Source organism: Lynx rufus, unplaced genomic scaffold, assembly GCF_022079265.1.
Source record: "Lynx rufus isolate CCGP_SWC_20201006 ecotype Redwood Valley unplaced genomic scaffold, mLynRuf1.p SCAF_14, whole genome shotgun sequence".
NCBI classification, from domain to species: Eukaryota; Metazoa; Chordata; class Mammalia; order Carnivora; family Felidae; genus Lynx; species Lynx rufus.
Genome location: NW_025814828.1, coordinates 65,807,049 through 65,828,082, shown reverse-complemented (window position 1 = coordinate 65,828,082; position 21,034 = coordinate 65,807,049). Strand labels below are relative to the sequence as shown.

Here is a 21,034-nt window from a genome sequence, read left to right as displayed (position 1 = left end):
CGTTCAGAGGTAACTTAAATTAATCTTCTGTGTGACATATCATAGAGAAACTGGCAAAATACAAGGACAAAGACAGAATTCTGAAAGCAGCTAGGGATAAACACACTCTAACATATAAAGGGAGACTGATAAGACCAGTGACGGATCTATCTACTGAAACTAGGCAGGCCAGAAAGGAATGGCAGGAAATCTCCAATGTGATGAACAGAAAAAAAACAAAAAACAAAAAAAAACCGCAGCCTAGAATCCTTTATCCATCAAGTCTGTGTTTTAGAATAGAAGGAGAGATAAAGGTCTTCCAAAACATACAAAATCTGAAGGAATTAATCACCACTAAAACAGCCCTACAAGAGACCCTAAGGGGAATTCTGTGAGTGAAATGTTGCAAGGACCACAAAGTACCAGAGACATCACTACAATCAGGAAAACTACAGACATCACAATGACTCTAAACCCATATCTGTCTAAAATAACACTGAATATAAATGGACTAAATGCTCCAATCAAAAGACATAGGGTATCATAATGGATAAAAAAAAAAAACAAAAAAACAAGACCCATCTATTTGCTGTCTACAAGAGACTCATTTTAGACCTGAGGACACCTTCAGATTGAAAGTGAGGGGATGGAGAACTATCTATCATGCTACTGGAAGACAACAGAAGGCTGGAGTAGCCATACTTATATCCGACAAACTAGACTTTAAATTAAAGGCTGTATGTAACAAGAGATGAAGAAGGGCATTATATAATAATCACAGAGTCTATCCATCAGGAAGAGCTAACAATTATAAATGTCTATGCACCAAATGCAGGAGCCCCCAAATATATAAAACAATCACAAGCATAAGCAACCTTATTGATAAGAATGTGGTAACTGCAGGGGACTTTAATACTCTACTTAGAACAATGGATAGATCATCTAGACACAGGATCAATAAAGAAACAAGGGCCCTGAATGATGCATTGGATCAGATGGACTTGACAGATATATTTAGAACTCTGCATCCCAAAGCAACAGAATATACTTTCTTCTCGAGTGCACATGGAACATTCTCCTAGATAGATCACATACTGGGTCACAAAAAAGCCCTTCATAAGTATACAAGAATTGAGATCAGACCATGCATACTTTCAGACCACAGTGCTATGAAGCTTGAAATCAACCACAGGAAAAAGTCTGGAAAACCTCCAAAAGCATGGAGGTTAAAGAACACCCTACTGAAGAATGAATGGGTCAACCAGGCAATTAGAGAAGAAATTAAAAAATATATGGAAATGAATTAAAATGTAAACACAACAATCCAAACACTTTGGGATGCAGTGAAGGCAGTTCTGAGAGGACAATACATTGCAATCCAGGCCTATCTCCAGAAACAAGAAAAGTCCCAAATATGAAATCTAACAGCACACCTAAAGGAAATAGAAGCAGAACAGCAAAGACAGCCTAAACCCAGCAGAAGAAGAGAAATATTAAAGATCAGAGCAGAAATAAACAATATAGAATCTAAAATAACTGTAGAGCAGATCAGTGAAACCAAAAGTTGCTTTTTGAAAAAATAAACAAAATTGATAAACGTCTATCCATACTTCTCAAAAAGAAAAGGGAGATGACAGAAAGAGATAAAATCCTGAGTGAAAATGGAATTATTACAACCAATCCCTCAGAAATGCAAGCAATTATCAGGGAATACTCTTAAAAATTATATGCCAACAAACTGGGCAACCTGGAAGAAATGAACAAATTCCTAAGAACCCATGGACTTCCAAAACTCAAAGAGGAAGAAATAGAAAACTTGAACAGTCCCATAACCAGCGAAGAAATTGAAGCAGTTATCAAAAATCTGCCAACAAATAAGAGTCCAGGACCATATGGCTTCCCTGGGGAATTCTACCAGACATTTAATGCAGTGATAATACCCATCCTTCTCAAGCTTTTGCAAAAAATAGAAAGGGAAAGCAATCTTCCAGACTCATTCTATGAAGCCAGCATTACTTTGATTCCTAATCCAGACAGAGACCCAGCAAAAAAAGAGTACTACAGGCCAATATCCCTGATGAATATGGATGCAAAAATTCTCAATAAGATAATAGCAAATCGAATTCAACAGCATATAAAAAGACTTATACACCATGATCAAGTGGGATTCATTCCTGGACTGCAGTGCTGGTTCAACATTAGCAAATCAATCAACGTGATACATCACAGTAGTAAAAGAAGAGAAGAATGATATGATCCTGTCTATCGATGCAGAGAAAGCATTTAACAAAATTCATCATCCTTTCTTAATAAAAACCCTCGAGAAAGTCAGAAGAAGGAACATACGTAAACATCATGAAGGCCGTTTATGAAAAGCCCACAGCTAACACCATCCTCAATGGGGAAAAACTGAGAGCTTTCCCCCTGAGATCAGGAACACGACTGGGATGTTCACTCTCACTGCTGTTGTTTCACATAGTGTTGGAAGTTCTAGCATCAGCAATCAGACAACAAAAGGAAATGAAAGGCATCAAAATTGGCAAAGATGAAGTCAAGCTGTCACTTTTTGCAGATGACATGATATTATACATGGAAAATCCGATAGACTCCACCAAGAGTCTGCTAGAACTGATACATGAATACAGCAAAGTCGCAAGATACAAAATCCATGTGCAGAAATCAGTTGCATTCTTATACACTAAAAAAGAAGCCACAGAAAGACAAATAAAGAAACTGATCCCATTCACAATTGCACCAAGAAGCATAAAACACCTAGGGATAAATCTAACCAAAGATGTAAAAGATCTGTATGCTGAAACTATAGGAAGCTTATGAAGGAAATTGAAGAAGATATAAAGAAATGGAACAAACATTCCGTGCTCATGGATTGGAAGAATAAATATTGTTAAAATGTCAATACTACCCAAAGCTATCTACACATTCAGTGCAATCCCAATCAAAATTGCACCAGCATTCTTCTCAAAGCTAGAACAAGCAGTCCTAAAATTTGTATGGAACCACAAAAGACTCCGAACAGCCAAAGTCATTTTGAAGAAGACGATCAAAGCAGGAGGCATCACAATCCCAGACATTAGCCTCTACTACAAAGCTGTAATCATCAAGACAGCATAGTATTGGCACAAAAACAGACACACAGACCAATGGAATAGAATAGACACCCCAGAATTAGACCCACAAAAGTATGGACAAGTAATCTTTGACAAAGCAGGAAAGAATATCCAATGGAAAAAAGACAGTGTCTTTAACAAATGGTGCTGGGAGAACTGGACAGCAACATTCAGAAAGAGGAAACTAGACCACTTTCTCACACCATTCACAAAATAAACTCCAAAATGGATAAAGGACCTGAATGTGAGACAGGAAACCATCCAAACCCTAGAGGAGAAAGCAGGAAAAAACTTCTCTGACCTCAGCTGCAGCAATTTCTTACTTGACACATCTCCAAAGGCAAGGGAATTAAAAACAAACATGACCTATTGGGACCTCATGAAGATAAAAAGCTTCTGCACTGCAAAGGAAACAATCAACAAAACTAAAGCAAGCAACGGAATGGGAAAAGATATTTGCAAATGACATATCGGACAAAGGGCTAGTATCCAAAAATCTATAAAGAGCTCACCAAACTCCACACTCGAGAAACGAATAATCCAGTGAAGAAATGGGCAGAAAACATGAATAGACACTACTGTAAAGAAGACATCCAGATGGCCAACAGGCACATGAAAAGGTGTTCAACGTCGTTCTTCATCAGGGAAATACAAACCAAAACCACACTCAGATATCACCTCACGCCAGTCAGAGTGGCTAAAATGAACAAATCATGAGACTATAGATGCTGATGAGGATGTGGAGAAATGGGAACCCTCTTTCACTGTTGGTGGGAATGCAAACTGGTGCAGCCGCTCTGGAAAATAGTGTGGAGGTTCCTCAAAAAATTAAAAATATATCTACCCTATGACCCAGCAATTATTGCACTGCTAGGAATTTACCCAAAGGATATAGGAGTGCTCATGCATAGGGGCACTTGTATCCCAATGTTTATAGCAGCACTTTAAACAATGGCCATGCTATGGAAAGAGCCTAAATGTCCCTCAACTGATGAATGGATAAAGAAATTGTGGTTTATATACACAATGGAATACTATGTGGAAATGAGAAAGAATGAAATATGGCCTTTTGTAGCAATGTGGATGGAACTGGAGAGTGTTATGCTAGGTGAAATAAGTCATGTAGAGAAAGACAGATATCATATGTTTTCACACTATATGGATCCTGAGAAACTTAACAGAAGACCATGGGGGGTGGGAAGAAAAAAAATAAAAAAGAGGTTAGAGAGGGAGGGAGCCAAAACATAAGAGACTCTTAAAAACTGAAAACAAACTGAGGGTTGATGGGGGGTGGGAGAGAGGTGAGGGTGGGTGATGGGTATTGAGGAGGACACCTGTTGGGATGAGCACTGGGTGTTGTATGGAAACCAATTTGACAATAAATTTCATATTAAAAAAAAATTGCACGGCAAAAAAAAAAAAACACCCATGAGCAAACTAATGTGAAAAATTACAAACAGGGCGCAATACTTCAAGTTAGGTCAGAAGGTTTGTATACCTTGTAACAGAGATTGTGGAAAAGCAAGGGCAAATCACAACATGTGAGGCAGCAAAGGCACTAGATACAAACAGGTGTTTCACCAAGAAAATGCTTCTTAAACATATAAAAGAATGCTAAATCTTACTCTTTTTTTAAGTTTCTATTTTAATCACCCAGTGCTCATCAGGACAAGTATACTCCTTAATCTCCATCACCTATTTCACCCATCCCCTCCACCTCCCCTCTGGTAGCCATCAGTTCGTTCTCTATAGTTAAGAGTCTGTTTCTTGATTTATCTCTCCTGTTCTCTTTTTACCCTTTGCTTGTTCGTTTTGTTTCTTAAATTCCACATATGAATGAAATCATGGTATTTGTCTTTCTCTGACTGACTTATTTCACTTAGCATTATACTCTAGCTCCATCCATGTTATTGCCAATGGGAAGATTTCATTCTTGTTTTTATGGCTGAACAATATTCCATTGCATATATATCCCACTTCTTTATCCATTCATCAATCGATGAGCACTTGGGCTGCTTCCATAACTTGGCTATAGTACGTAATGCTGCAATAAACATAGGGGTGCATGTATCACTTTGAATTGGTTTTCTCATATTCTTTGGGTAAAAACCCAGTATTGCAATTACTGGATTGTAGGATAGTTCAATTTTTAACTTTGTGAGGAGCCTCCATACTGTCTTCCACAGTGATTGCATCATTTTGCATTCCCACCAACAGGGCATGAGTGTTGCTTTTTCTCCACATCGTCCCCAACACTTGTCATTTCTTCTGACTTTGATTTTTAGCCATTCTGACAGGTGTGAGGTGATATCTCATTGTGGTTTTGATTTGCACTTCTCTGATGATAAGTGATGCTGAGAACATTTTCATGTGTCTGTTGGCCATCTCTCTGGATGTCTTCTTTGGAGAAAGGTCTGTTCATGTCTTCTGCCTATTTTTTAATTGGATTATTTGGTTTTTGGGTACTGAGTTGTATGAGTTCTTTATAGATTTTGGATACCAACCCTTTATTGGACATGCCATTTGTAAATATCTTCTCCCATTCAGTAGGTTGCCTTTTAGTTCTGTTGTTTCCTTCACTGTGCAGAAGCTTCTTAGTTTGTTTGATGTAGTCCAATAGTTTATTTTTGCTTTAGGTTCCATTGCCTCAGGTGACCTATTTAGAAAAAAAAATGTTGCTAAGCTGACCTCAGAGAAATTACTGCCTTCTAGGATTTTTATGGCTTCAGGTCTCACATTAAGTCTTTAACCCATTTTGAATTTATTTTGTGTATGGTGACAGAAAGTGGTTCCAGTTTCATTCTTTTGCATGTAGGTGACCAGTTTCACCAACACCATTTGCTGAAACGACTGTCTTTTTCCCATTGCATGTTCTTTCCTGCTTTGTTGGAGAGTAATTGACCTTATAATTGTGGGTTTATTTCTGGGTTTTCTATTCTGCTCCACTGATCTGTGTGTCTATTTTTGTGCCAGTACCATACTGTTTTGATCACCACAGCTTTGTTTCATAAGTTGAAGTCTGGAATTTTGATGCCTCCAGGTTTGCTTTTCTTCTTCAAGGTTGTTTTGGCTATTCAGGGTCTTTTGTGGTTTCATATAAATTTTAGGATTGTTTTTTTCTTGTTCCGTGAAAAATTCTGTTGGTATTTTGATAGGGATTTCATTAAAGGTGTAAATTGCTTTGGGTAATATAGACATTTTAACAATATTTGTTTTTTCCAATCCGTGAGCATGGAATGTCTTTCCATTTCTTTGGGTTGTCTTCAATTTCTTTTTTTTTTAATTTAGGTAATATTTATTTATTTTTGATAAAAGGAGAGAGAGAAACAGAGGGGGGGAGGGGCAAAGAGAGAAGGAGACAGAGAATCTGAAGCAGACTCCAGGCTCCAAGCTGTCACCACAGAGCCTGATGCAGGGCTCGAACCCACAAATCGTGAGATCATTTCCTGAGCCAAAGTCAGATGCTTAAATGACTGGGCCACCCAGGTGCCCCATCAATTTCTTTCATCAGTGTTTTGCAGTTTTCAGAGTACAGGTCTTTCACCTCTTTGTAAATCTTACTCTTGATAGGAGATGCAAAGAAAAATAAACTGCGATGCCTCTTTTCATGATTTACCTCGTCTGTGAAGAAAGAGGCAGTCTCAAGCATTGTTTGCAGTAATGGTACATGGTACAACCCCCATTCAGGGGATTTGATATTATCTTATAAAATTAGTAGGGTACTTACACTTGGAACCAGCAATTTGTCTTCTAAGAATCTATCCCCCCAAAAAAAATGCAAAAAAAAAAAAGGCATAAGCACAAAGCCATTCCTGGCATAACAATTCATAAAGAAGACAAGAAAAAGAGACATGTCCACTAATAGGGGGTTGGTTGAATAAACCATAGTATATATATACATCCTGGAGTACTATGCAGCCATAAAAACCAACGACTCTACCTATAGTGCTTTGAAGTAATCTCTAAGATATATCGTTAAGTGAAAAAATCCAGGTGCAGAAAAGTGTGCAGAGCTGCTACTGTCCAGTATGGTAGCCACCAGTCACGAACAAGTATTTACATTAAATTAAATTAAAGTACACGGAATTTCAAAATCAGTTACTCAGTCTCAGTTGTGACATTTTGGGTGCTAAATGTTTAATTCCCAAATAAAACATTCAGGTAGCTAGTTGCCACTGTGTTGGACAGTGCAGATACAGAATATTTCTCTCTGCGGAAATTTCTACTGCACAGCACTGGTGTAGAATATAACAACTTTTACCTATGAAAGGTATAGAAAATTAAAACACATGATGTATTTCCTTATATTTAAAAAAAAACCTGTATGGTTAAAACAAAAGATGATAAAAAATGCTTGCCTATAAAGGGACAGGGGGACAGCCCAAGATGTAAGTTGATGATGTATATTCTCTAAAAAATATAACATAGATTCACAGGGTCCATGCCCTGGAAAAGGCAAGAAACAATGAGAAACCCAGTAGCAAAGAGCAATTCTAGTCCCCAGACGGAATCCTTTAAGCACATTTCCCACTAAATGACTCATTCCTGGTCTAAGTTGGGGTTGTACCAGGTGAGTCTGGACTGAACTCTTATGCCAGAAAGCATGTCAAAAAGAGTAAGAAGCCAATTTGAAGGGGTTCCCACCGGCCAAAGATACTAAAGCACATCAGATACAGAAACATCCCTGAACTCATGATAAGAATCTGAAAAAAAAAAAAAGAAAAAAAAAAGCCAACTCATTGCTCACCTTTGAGGATCCTAGGAAAATAACTCATCGTTTTAGGGGCACCTGGGTGGCGCAGTCGGTTAAGCGTCCGACTTCAGCCAGGTCACGATCTCGCGGTCCGTGAGTTCGAGCCCCGCGTCGGGCTCTGGGCTGATGGCTCAGAGCCTGGAGCCTGCTTCCGACTCTGTGTCTCCCTCTCTCTCTGCCCCTCCCCCGTTCATGCTCTGTCTCTCTCTGTCCCAAAAATAAATAAACGTTGAAAAAAAAATTTTTAAAGAAAATAACTCATCGTTTTAGATTGTGGAAATATTGCAAAAGAACTAAGCATTCGCCTTACCCTCCTGTGCTTCCTATACTTAAGCTTAACCTAACAGTTGATGAGGGGAAGTTTCTTTTATAAAAGGATGTCAGCTAATAAAACGCAGAAGAAATCAAAGAATTAGTACATCGTGCTTTTGTAACCTTACTGAAATGCAGTTCTAGACCATAATCATTAGAAACGGTGAAAAACATGAGGTGAAAAGCAGGTGGAAGATTTTATACTGGCTGGATCAGGCTGACAACAGTTGAGCCCAGTGATCGATCTCATCATCGCAGGAGGAGATACCACCAGACACTACTGGGCTCCTGGTGTAAGGCTATGGGAAGTCCATCACCACATCTGAGGTACTCTTGCCAAAAGATCCAAATCTAAGCAAGGCTCTAAATCTAATTACTGATTTAAAGGAAAGAAGAAAGCCACAGGAGCATAATAAACACAATAAGGATACAATTGGCAAAAACCCAGAATGCAAACTCCACAGGAAAAAGATCCAGTTTCTTAGGTAAATAAATCGGGAGGTTAGAAAAAAAAAGAGGGTGGAATTTTTTTAGAGTGAAAGAGACTAAAAACTTCAGAGAGAGTTAAGTTCAAGAGAAATTGAAACAGATAAATTAAAATTAACACCACAATGGGATACCACCAAAACAACAAAAATGAAAAAGATGGAAAATACCAAGCGTTGGTGAGGATGTGGAGCAGTGCAACTCTCACACACTGCTGGTGGGCATGCAGATTAGAACAAACATTTTGAAAAACTGCTTGGTAGTATCTTCTGAGCTCAATGTGAACACACTCTATGACTTGGAAATGCCACCCTTTGAGACATGCCCAAGAGAAAGAAAATAAATGTCCACCCGAAAGACATGTACAAGAATGTTCAGAGCCTCATTATGATAATAAGTCAAATATGGAAAATACCCAAGTCCCCCTAACAAGCATATAGGTTGTGAAATAGCCACACAATGCAATACTCTACTGTTGTGTTAGTCCCAGCCTAATGATAGTGATAGCGTCACTATCAATATCACAAGGGCCAGCCTATTGATAGTGGCTAGGAATGCCTGATGCACTCATCTACACCCATATTGCTCCTAGGAAGACCCCACAGACATTTCCCCCACAGGGGCCAATGTTGTGGCTGGACTGGCCCTTGTGGTTCTTCCTTGTGGTTTATTATGATTGCATTATTATTGCAGGATGTGCTTCAGCAAAAAGCCATCAGGGAACTTTGAGGAACGAAATCTATTACTCACAGACCCAAGAGGACACATGGAACACCTGAGGGCTACACAGCATGTTGTTGTGGGGGGCGAGGTAAAGGGGGGGGGAAGTGAGCAGGGACCTGGGATTTGCCTTTATTAGCGTTGAAGACTGGCATGTCTAGGGTTTTGTGTGTTCACTCTTTATTGGCTAATTTAAATCATGACAGCAGGAATTAAGACATAGGAAGGGAAATTGGGGTCACTCAAGGGCTCAGTTATCTAGGTTTGCCCAGGGCTTTCTGAAAAAGGGATCTTCATGGGTGGAGGTAGCCCAGCTCCTTACCTAGTTGTTTTGCTAGTAGTTGTGTCATACAGCTGGAAACTGTTTATTCTAGATGGTTGGAGAAAGAGAGGAAAACAAGTACTTTGTTTCCTTTTATTTCAAGGTACTTAGAACATCTATGATGGTTAATTGTATGTGTCAGCTTGCCTTGGCCACACTATCCAGGTATTTGGTCAAACATTATTGTGGATGTTTCTGTCAGTGTTTTTGAATGGGAATAACATGTAAATTGGTGACTTTGCATAAATCATTATGTGAGTAGGCCTCATCCAATCAGTTGAAGGCCTGAATAGAACAAAAGATTCACCTCCCCCAAGCAAGGGTGAACTAGGTAGCAGATGGCCTTCAGCCTCCATAACCGTGTGAGCCAATTCCTTCAAACCTATGTCTACCTATATCTATCTATCTACCTATCATCTATCTATCTATCTATCTATCTACCTATCATCTCCCTATCTATCTATCTACCTATCATCTATGTATCTATCTATCTATCTATCATCTATCTATCTCTACACACGTACAACACATCCTATGGGTTCTATTTTGCTGGGGAATGATGACTGATACAGTGTCTTCTTATATTACCTGCAGGGTAATCTCAAATATGTATCCTTTGAATCCTTGCAAAGTGACTTACTAAACATAGGAACAAAGTTAATGCTGTCTGATGGACAGGCAACTGGGTGCATGACAGGAGACATACCTGGCCACAGTGGCAGACCTAACCTACTACCTCTAGATGACACTCCATCTGACCTCATTTGCCAAAGAGGATCAGACCAGCCCTGCCTGCCAACAAGCAAGGTCTCAGACATAGAGAAATGCGATCCCCATCTGGAAATTGGCACTCTGAGTTAATAACAGGGGGCAAAAAATTAGCCATGGGTGTCCAAAGAATTATCTTAATAGCCAAGTTGTCTAATGTGTAGTGACTGTGATGATTAACTTTTCTGTTTTTATGATTGTTACCTTTCTGTTTTATTAAATAATTACCACCTAGCACATGGTAAAATGCTTCCCAAATATAGTATCCACCCAAACGGGCCCTGTGAGCCACCTCAGAGAGTTGGTTTTGTTTATTTATTTATTTGTTTGTTTGCTTTTTAGAGTACCAAGGGACCCCAGCTTAACATCAACCACCATGGGTTGACATAGTTCAACACATGTCTTTTTCATCTTGCTAAGTGTACTGGTTAGGAATGTGGGCTCTGAAGGTAGACTAGGTCTAAACCCTAGTTCTGCCACTTATAAATTGCGTGAGTGTGAATACTTCATTTCTTCTTAGAGTCACTGGATTGGCTCTTGTCTTCCTATTTGACTTCATCTCCTATCTTCATCTGTATTGTGTCTGACAAGCTCCAGCCCATTGAAGTTTTTCATGTGTCTATTTGTGTCTGCTCCTAGAAAACTGGTACTCACACACTTTGCTCATGCATACACAAAAAGGCCTGCCCAAGCCTGTTTTTTTTTTCTTGTTGTTCAGGATTCAATTCAAATGTACTTCCTGAGAAAGAGCTTCACTGACAGTCCCATTTATAGTCGTCCCTGACTGGTCATTTTCTACTCGATTCATGTGTTCATGTTTCTTAAAGCACAAATCCCCATATAGAATTCTCCCACTTATTGATTTTTCTGCTTATTTCCAGTGTTCCAAAACTAGAATGAAAGGTCCTGGGACCCTTTTTATCTTGTTCTCTGTGCTGTGTCCCCTATTCTGGTTCAGTGCCTCACATATGAATCACTGAATAAATATTACTTACAAGAAGGGATTGATTCCTATGGGACACACTGGAGAAGACACAGATATTTAGAACTGAATGGCAGGAGAAGTTGACAAGGAGATTAAACATCAGGGAATTCAAATTTTTAAATGAATGTTTATTGCAAATCCTCAGCAGTGCTTTTTAAACTTGGATGGGTGCCAGAAACAGCTGTCGATATCACTCAAAATGTAGAGACTTCCCATGCCACCTCTCTGGTTTTGATTCAGGAGACCTAGGGTGGCCCCAGGAATTTGTAAATTTAACAAGCACTCCCTATTGATTAAAGAAGTGCTCTGAGAACCACACTTGGAGAAATCCTGACTTAAACATCTGAAATTTGTGTAGCATTAATGTGATGTCTACCATGCAGACTTCTGTGATATCAGGGGGGTGTCTGAGTGTCTGCTAATATGATTACTCAGAGGGCACTGGTCTTTCCTTCCTACCTATGACCAAAGATTTCTTTTCCACATGGGATCACACTTAAAGTCTGCAATATTCCTGAGTGGTTGGATTGGATATTGTTATCCCATCGTATAGATGAGGCTAGTGGAAGGATAGTGATTTAACTAAAATGCACCAATGATGGGACCCTGATCTCTTCACTCTTGCTCCAGAAAATTGTCTAGGACACTGGACATCACATCTTTTCCTTCTCTATCACCTCCTGTTTCTGGGGCTCAGAGTTCACACACTTTCTCTGATGTCCCACTAGAAGGGAGAGTCAGGAGATCAGACAGCACATAGAATAGAGAGGAAGGGGAGAGGAAAGGAGAATGCGTGAAAGGCAGAGGAAAGGGGTGAGGACGTGCTTGCCTGTCTCCACTCAGGTCACTGGAAGCTGTGCAATGACACTGTGCCTCCTTGTCAGCTCCATTCCACAGCCTCTTCCTGCACACAGCAGTGGCACTGAAGTTCTCACATCATGGAAATGTGGGCTCATCTCTGCTTGCAGCTCCATATCCAAGTATTTTCTCTAGGAAGTCATGCTATGATGTTCATGTCAGAGGCATCACACTGACAGAATGAAGGAGACAAAGCTGGAATGGGCAACTAATCATATTTGCCGAGGGCTTTCTAGATGCCACACATAGTGGGTTGCTATTTTCAGACTTTGTCAATTCAAGTCCTCAAAGTAGTCTGCTGAGGTGGCATCACTACTTCCTTTCTACGCATGGAGAAATAGGCCCAGAGAACAAAGTACATATTCAAAGAAATCTAGGGAGGTGTCGAATGGATGCAGAGGCCAACTTGAAGAGCTAACACTGCCCAATTCTGGGACAATTCCAGAATCAAAATAAATAGAGTAACAAATGCTAACACTCTGGGACAAATAAGAATCTATGGGTCATTCTGAAATAAATAAATACTTGAATGAACACATAACTAAATAAACCTTAGAGCAGAAGGGAAGGTCTACCATACAGTCAGATGCCAACTATATCCAGAAGGAATGGCAGAATTAGAAAAACAACACTTGACCAACTATCATAGTAACAAGTGATTCGGGCAAGAGTCCTGAATGGAAGCTCAGTCTGCACCAAATCCCACAGCAGGCACAGTCACCATGGAAGCCATGCTCACCCAAGAATGCTGGAAAAACAACAAGCCACCACCACTCTCTTTTCGTTCCTAATATTACTAAGATCTGTATAGCACGGACACGATGTGAAGCAATTAACACCACCTATTTCTCAAAATAAATACTCCTCACAGTTTTACCGATTTAAGCGTACATGCATGCAAACATACATAATTACAAACATGCATACAGACCCCAATACATGCATGCTTTGTCCCACTTTCTCTTTTACTATTCAAGTTTCCAGGAATTCACTGAAGTGGATTTACGGAAGGATAATGAAGAAAAAATCCACAATTCAACAAACTCAATTCTAATCACACCTACCAAGTGGAAAATACCATAACAACTTTATTTTAGTGATTTATTTTTCTGTAGTAGATCTAAAGTCTGTCTCTGGGACATTTTTCCATATCTTTGGGTTGGAAAACTCACTATTGTTAAGACAAAAATTGTTAGGATGAGAAATCCCCACACTCATCTATGGATTCAATACAATCCAAATCAAAATCTTAGTGGGCCTTATCATCGTTATTATTATTATTAATTATTATTATTATTATTATTGGAAATCAACAGCTGAATTTAAAATTCACGTATGGATAGCAAAACGACCTAGACTATAAAAACAAATAGAAACGGCGATCCATGTAATCACCCCATATAGGAGTCTAATGAGAATGGATCATAGACCTCAATATAAAACCTAAAGCTATAAAAACATAGGAGAAAACACAGGAGAGGAAAACATGGAAGAAAATCCTTCTGACCTTGGCTTAGGTGAAGATTTATTAGATACCACACCCAAAACACAATCCACAAATAAACGAATTGATAAATTGGACCACCTCAAAATGAAAAGAAAAAAAAAAAAGTCTACTCTTCCAAAGACACTGCTGAGAGAATGAAAAGCAAGCCACTGACTGGGAGAAAAATAATTGCAAGTCATTTATCTGATAAAGGACCTGTATCCAAAATATAGAAAATATAGACCTGAATCCAAAATATGGAAAATCCATGGCGTGTTAAGTCAGTAATAGACATGCCAATAAATAAATGAGCAAACAATTAAACAAACACTTCATCCAAGAGATTATACAAGTGACAAATAGGGTCATGAAAAGATGATCAACATCGTTAGTTAATAAGGAAATGTAAGTTAAAACTATAATGAAATATCACTACACCCCTGTGAGAATGGCCAACATTAACAATACTGACCATACTAAGCATTGTGGAGGATGGAACCCTCATAGACTGCTGGTGGGAATTAAAGATGATACAAAAACTCTAGGACTAGTTTGGTAGTTTCTTACATTGTTCATCTAACATCTACCATATGATCCAGCCATTGAACCCTTATGTATTTACCTTACAGAAGAAATCTTGTCCATGTAAAGATTGGTATACAAATATTCACAACAGTTTTACTGAAAAGAGCTTCAAGCCGAAAACAATCCACATGTCCATCACCAGGTGAATGGCTAAAACAAATCGTCATATATACATATAGTGGAATATTATTTAGCAATACTAAGGAACTATCCAACCATGCAACAAATGGATAGCTTGACACATAGTTAAGTTGAATGAAAGAAGCAAGAAAACAAAAGTGCATTCTGTACAGTTTTATTGACAGAAAGGTTTTTTTTTTTTTAAGAGAAATTAATGGTGACAGAAGTTTAGTGGTTACCTGGGAACAGGGAGAGGTCCCAGGGAAGGCAGTCGGAGGCTACAGGAGGGTACAGGAGCATGAAGAGATTACAAGAAAGCATGAGGAATCCAAGAATAGAGTCCAGGGCCTGGCCTGTGTGACATGACCTTAACATTACTACTTTCTCCACTGCTCTGTGGCCTTTCTCATGAGGCTCCTCTTTGAGGGGACTATTCAGGAACTATATTTCTGGATGTTGGTATGGTGGGACTTCTCAAAAGGCTACAGAGGTGTACATCCTTCACACCAACAATTTCCCTGATAGAAATTTAACTTAAGGGCATAGTTAAGGATGGAAGTAGGATTTGGTTCTAAGGATTGCCATCTTGATAATTCCCTACCAGTTTTTCTCATGAACTAGACCTCTCCCAAGACAGTGTTCTGTGCTCAAAGAGAACACATTTAGCTCACCAGTGCAAAAGCCACATGAACTGTGCTCTTCAGCACAGTCAGGTGCCATCCACGAAGTGTTGATAATTGGGAATATGAGAAACACTCTGAATTCCAAATAACATAGGGCTGTGACAATTGATTATGTCCCATTGAAAAGGTACAATTCTATGCAGGGAGCAAACATGAGTTGTAATGAAAACAACCAGGAGGGACGATTTGTTGCCTATCAGATTAGCAATGATTCACATTTGTAATGTGTGGGGAAACAGGCACTATCATACAGCGTTGTTAGAAATATAAAATAGTTTCTTTCAAAGTTGTGTTCATATAAAATGCAGTTTTCATGGTTTTGAAAAAAACACTTTCAAGAACTTATTAAGAGAAATGCTTACTAAAACATCTGAATGCCTATGAAGAAGAATGCTAAGAGACTCCCCGGGAAGATGGTGGAGTCAGAAAACTCTAAGCTCACCTTGGCTCATTGATACTACCAGATAACATTCATATCAGTGTAAATAGCCCATAAGACAACCCAACGACATGCAGAAGAAACTCTCCACAGCTAAATATAGAGAAGACGCTGATGAAAGAAAGCAGGAAGGGTGAAGATGCAGTGGGGTACTAAGTGGACCCACGAGACTGCCCTCAGGAGAGAGGGCTGCCCAGGTGTGGAGAGGGGAGAGAAATAGACTCTCACACTATGTAGCCCGCACAGGAAACACAAATTCTCATCACATTGGCTGCAAAAACCAGAAGGGCCAAATTTCACGAGTTTGTACAACCAGTGGGACTTAAACCCAGCATGGTGAGGGGGAACTGAGTCCCCACCCTTAAAGAGACAGGACAACAAACAGCCCTGTGGAGATACAGCATAGAAGGGGCAGTTTGAAAATCACATGGGGACATGGGAGGGAGATTTATTTACTGATCTCGGAGCATGTGTTGAAAGGGCAGGGATGTGTGGGGGACTTGCCCACAAACAAAGGAGCTGGTGGGAGCCAGTTTCCTCCCCCCCCCCACTGCAGCATGAACACACAAGAACCAGTGTGTGTGGGGGAACAAACAAGGAACCAGTGAGGTGCTGACATTCCCTACTTAACTTGCTGACAGGACACCCAGCCCTCGTGTTTCACTGTGGACATGCCCCCTCCAATCGGGCCTTGGCTCCAGGTCTTCTTCCACAGCAGACCCATGCAAACCTTGCTAACACTGCAAGTCCATTCCCCTCCCCAGCCCTAAACGCTTGGATGGATCCACCCCCTCCAATCCTCTCTTGGATGGAGCTTATGTAAAGCAGTGCCACAAGCCTGGAACTTTGCAAGCAGCCCCAAGAAGGGCCAGTGCCACCCCAAAGTGACTTCTGCCCTGGGGAGAGAGAAACATAACCACACACAACAATCAGGCTGTGGCCCAGCAGTGGGCTGTGGGCAGACAGGGGGTCTGACTGCAGGCCTTGCCCATCAAGGAAAGCTTCTCAGGGGACAAAACAGGGAAAGTGCCCTGTAGTTCAGTGCTAGTGTATCCCTGGGAGATGCCTGGTCTGACTCAAATCAAGCCCAAGGTGGCCCCAGACTGGCCCACCAGCAACACAGGGACCAAGCCCTGCCCACCACAGGCAAAGAGTGCCATTGTGGATGGCTGAACTGAAGGAAAAAGCACCTCAGCCACAAGAGCAGGGTGCACACAACAAACATACGAGAAACCCTGAAGCGCTAAATTCTGGTAAATAGGGGACACTGCACTGCAGGCACTACAGGGTTGCTTCTTCATAAGCCACTAGTTTTAAGAGCAGGGGATGTGGTTAACTTTCCTAACACATAGAAACAGGTGCAGAGAGTTAGACAAAATGAGGAGACAGAGGAATATGTCCCAAATGGAGGAACAAGACAAAATCACAGCAAGAGACCTAAGTGAAATGGGGATTGAGTAGTATGTCTGACAGAGAATTGAAAGCAATGGTCATAAAGATACCATGAGATGCGAGAAAAGTTTGGAGGACCTCAGTGAGACCCTGAACAAAGAGATAGAAATCATAAAAAAGAAACAATCAGGGATGAAGAACCCAATAACTGAAATTAAGAATGCACCAGATACAAAGAATAGTAGACTAGATGAAGCAGATCGTATCAGCAACCTGGGGGGCAGGGTAATGGAAAGCAACCAAGCTGGACAGTTGAGAGGAAACAAAACACAAAATGAAAACAGACTTTGGGACCTCAGTGACACCATCAAGCTTAATAATGTTCACATTATAGGGGCTCCAGAAGGAAAAGAGAGAGAAAAGGGGGGCAGAAAATTAATTTGAAAAAATAATAGCTGAAAAAAAATCCCAAATCTAAGGAAGGAAAGAGAAATCCAGATCCAGGAGGCACAGACGGCCCCCCCAAAAATCAACCTAAAGTGGTCAACACGAACACATAATACTTAAAATGGTAAAAAGCAGTGGTAATGAGATAATTTTAAAAGCAGCAAGAGGAAAGAAAACAATTCCATACAAGGTAAACCCCATAAAGCTATCAGTGGATTTTTCAACAGAAGCTTTGGAGGCCAGAAGGGAGTGGCATGATATATTCAAAGTGGCGAAACTAAAAAATCTGCAGCCAAGAATATTCTATCCAGGAAGGCTATCATTCAGAATATAAGGACATATAAAGAGTTTCCCAGACAAGCAAAAGCTAAAGGAATCCATGATCACTAAACCATCCTTACAAGAAATGTTAAAGGGGATTCTTTGAGTGGAAAGGAAATACCATAAGCAGAAATAAGAAATGTAGGAAGCATCAAAGCAGTAAAAATAAGTACATCTATAAAAAACAGTCAAAGGGTCTCAAAACACACGGATGTAAAGTATGGCAGCATACACCTAAAACGTGGGGTGAGGGGAGAGGAGTAAAGAATGAGTTCAAACTTAAGCAACTATCAACTATTTGCACAAGATATTATATACAAGCTGAACTGTAAAAGAAAAAAAAAACAGTAACAGATAAGCAAAAACTAAAGAGAAAGGAATCCAAGTTTATCAATAAAAAAGCCAACTAACTGTGAAGAAAGAGAGCAAGAAAAGTAAGGAACAGAGAAAAACCACAAAAACCACCATAAATTGGGTAACAGAATGGCAATGATTACCTACCTATCTCTAATTTTAATGTAAATGGACTAACCGCTCTGATCAAAAGACATAGGGTGACAGAAATGTGAAAAAGCAAGACGCATTTATATGTTGCTTGCAAGAGACTCACTACAGACCTAAAGACACATGCAGATTGAAAATGAAGTGATGGAGAAACATTTATCATGCAAATAGATATGAAAAGAAAGCCAAGGTAGCAATACTTATATTGGGCAAAATAGATTTTAAACAAGAACTGTAAGAGGGGACGAAGAAGCACATTATGTAATCATAAAGGGGACAATGCAACAAGAAGATATAACAATTGTAAATACTTATGCACCTGACATGAGAGCATCCAAATACATAAAGCCGTTTGTAACAAACATAAAGAAGGCAATTCATAATAATACGATAATAGTAGGGGGCTTGAACAGCCCACTGACATCAATGGGTGGATCTCCTAAACAGAAAATCAACAAGGAAACAATGTCTTTGAATGACACTTTGGACCAGACGGATTTAACACATATATTCAGAACATTCCATCCAGAAATAGCAGAATACACATTTTTCTCCGAGTGCACATGGAACATTCTCCAGAATATATCACATATTAGGCCACAAGACAGTCTCAACAAATTCAAAAGGATCAAAGTCATACCACCAGGCACCTTTTCTGACCACAATGCTGTGAAACAGGAAATGAACCACAAGAGAAAAACCTGGAACTGGCACAAATACGTGGAAGTTAAATAACATGCTACTAAACAATGAATGGGCTAACAAATAAATAAACGAGGAATTAAAAAAAATACATGGAGATAAAAGAAGAAGAAAACACAGAAATCCAAAATCTTTGGGATGCAGCAAAAGCTGTCCTAAGGAGGAAGTTTACAGCAATGCAGTCCTACCTGAAGAAGCAAGAAAAATCTAAAAGTAAACAGTCTAACCTTACACCTCCAGGAACTAGAAAAAGAACAAACAAAATCCAAAACCAATAGAAGGAAGGAAATAATAAAGATTAGAGAAGAGATAAATGAAATAGAAACAAAACAAAACAAAAAACAAAAGAACAGATCAATGAACCTGGGAGTTGGTTCTTAGTGATCAATCATTAGCCAGACTCATCATAAAAAGAGAGAGGAGTCAAATAAACAAAATCACAAATGAAAGAAGATAAATAACAACTGACATCATAGAGATGCAAAGGATTATAAGAGAATAGTATGAAAAATTATATCCCAACAAACTGGGCAAACTGGAAGAGATGGATAAATACCTAGAAACATGTAACTTCCCAAAACTGAATCGGGAAGAAATAGAAAATTTGAACAGAACAACTAACAGCAATGAAACAGAATCAGTAATGAAACAAAACAAAACTAAACAAAAATATCCCAAGAAACAAAAGTCCAGGACCAGATGACTTCACAGGTGAATTCTACCAAACATTTAAAGAAGGGTTAATACCTAATCTTCTTAAACTATTCCAAAAAGGAATACAAGAGGAAGGAAATCTTCCAAATTCATTCTAGGAGGCCAGTAGTAGCCTGATACTAAAGCCAGATAAAGACATTACAGAGAGAGAGAGAGAGAGAGAGAGAGAGAGAGAGAGAGAGAGAAGTACAGGCCAATCACTTTGATGAACATAGGTGTGAAAATCCTCAAGAAAATATTATCAAACTGAATCCAACAATACACTTAAAAAATAATTCACCACAATCAAGGGGGTTTAGTCATAGGATACAAGAGTGGTTCAATATTTACAAATCAACCAACGTGATTTACCACTTTAATAAAAGAAAGGATAAGAACCATATGATCAGAATTGCTTGCAGTAGCCATGGTGGTCATGAGTTCATTACAGTGGGTTTCTGTCACTGCAGTGTCCGCTCTCTCTGGCCACTGTCTCGGCACTCAGCTTGGATTCAGGGGCTTCCTCACCCATGGCTTTCTGAAGACTGCAGCTCAGTGCGACACAGTGAAAACGATGAGAAAAGACTGTTTATCACCAAACCTTCTGGGTTCTATGACAGGTGTTATTTGAGTTTAATGAAATTCTACATTTTTGTTGAGTGGGATTCCAGTAGCAATTGGCATAACTCTGGTGAATATATTCATTGGTGAAGCTTGAGTTAGCAGAAATTCCAGAAGGCCAAATCCTGGAACACTGGGAATGTTTCAAGCATCCTATATCAAGATGGATTTCCAGAACTTTCTTCGATGGCCCTGAAAAGAATTATGAAAAGACAATGGCTATTCTTCAAATTGAAGCTGGAAAGTCTGATTTATGGTTAAAGTAACTGGAAGTACCAAGGTTAGTTAATGCATCCCAGAGGCGACGGTCCCTTGTATCAGTATCCTTCCATTAATAAGGCGCTGATTGATCATTCTCCAAAAGCAACTCCCAACATCGAATCTCTTATTTATCTAAATACAAAGTATATTCTCTTTAGGGGAAAATTAATTAAAAATATATTCTATATTTTTGCTCATGCGATGAATAAAAGGCCTTCTATTGCTCTATTACTCAGCATTGGTTCAGATTAAGACTTTAGTGTGGGATTTCATTTTTTTCAGCTTTATTGTATTGGGGCATAGTGGACAATATTGTAAGATATTTAAAGTGTACATTATGATGATTTGGTACCCATTGTGAAGGGCAGATTAAAACTTTTTGTTTGTGGGGTGCGGCTTCCTCCTATAAGAAGGTATATAGGTAAATATAGAAACTTGAACAACTAGGAATTTGTGAACTCCCAAAGGT

The 21,034-nt window shown here is 39.4% G+C and overlaps 1 pseudogene; it reads left to right on the top strand.

Annotated features, from left to right (window-relative positions):
- The first annotated feature begins 20,110 nt into the window (after positions 1-20,110).
- Positions 20,111-20,817, top strand: LOC124509300 (NADH dehydrogenase [ubiquinone] 1 beta subcomplex subunit 5, mitochondrial-like; annotated as a pseudogene).
- The last annotated feature ends 217 nt before the right edge of the window (positions 20,818-21,034 follow it).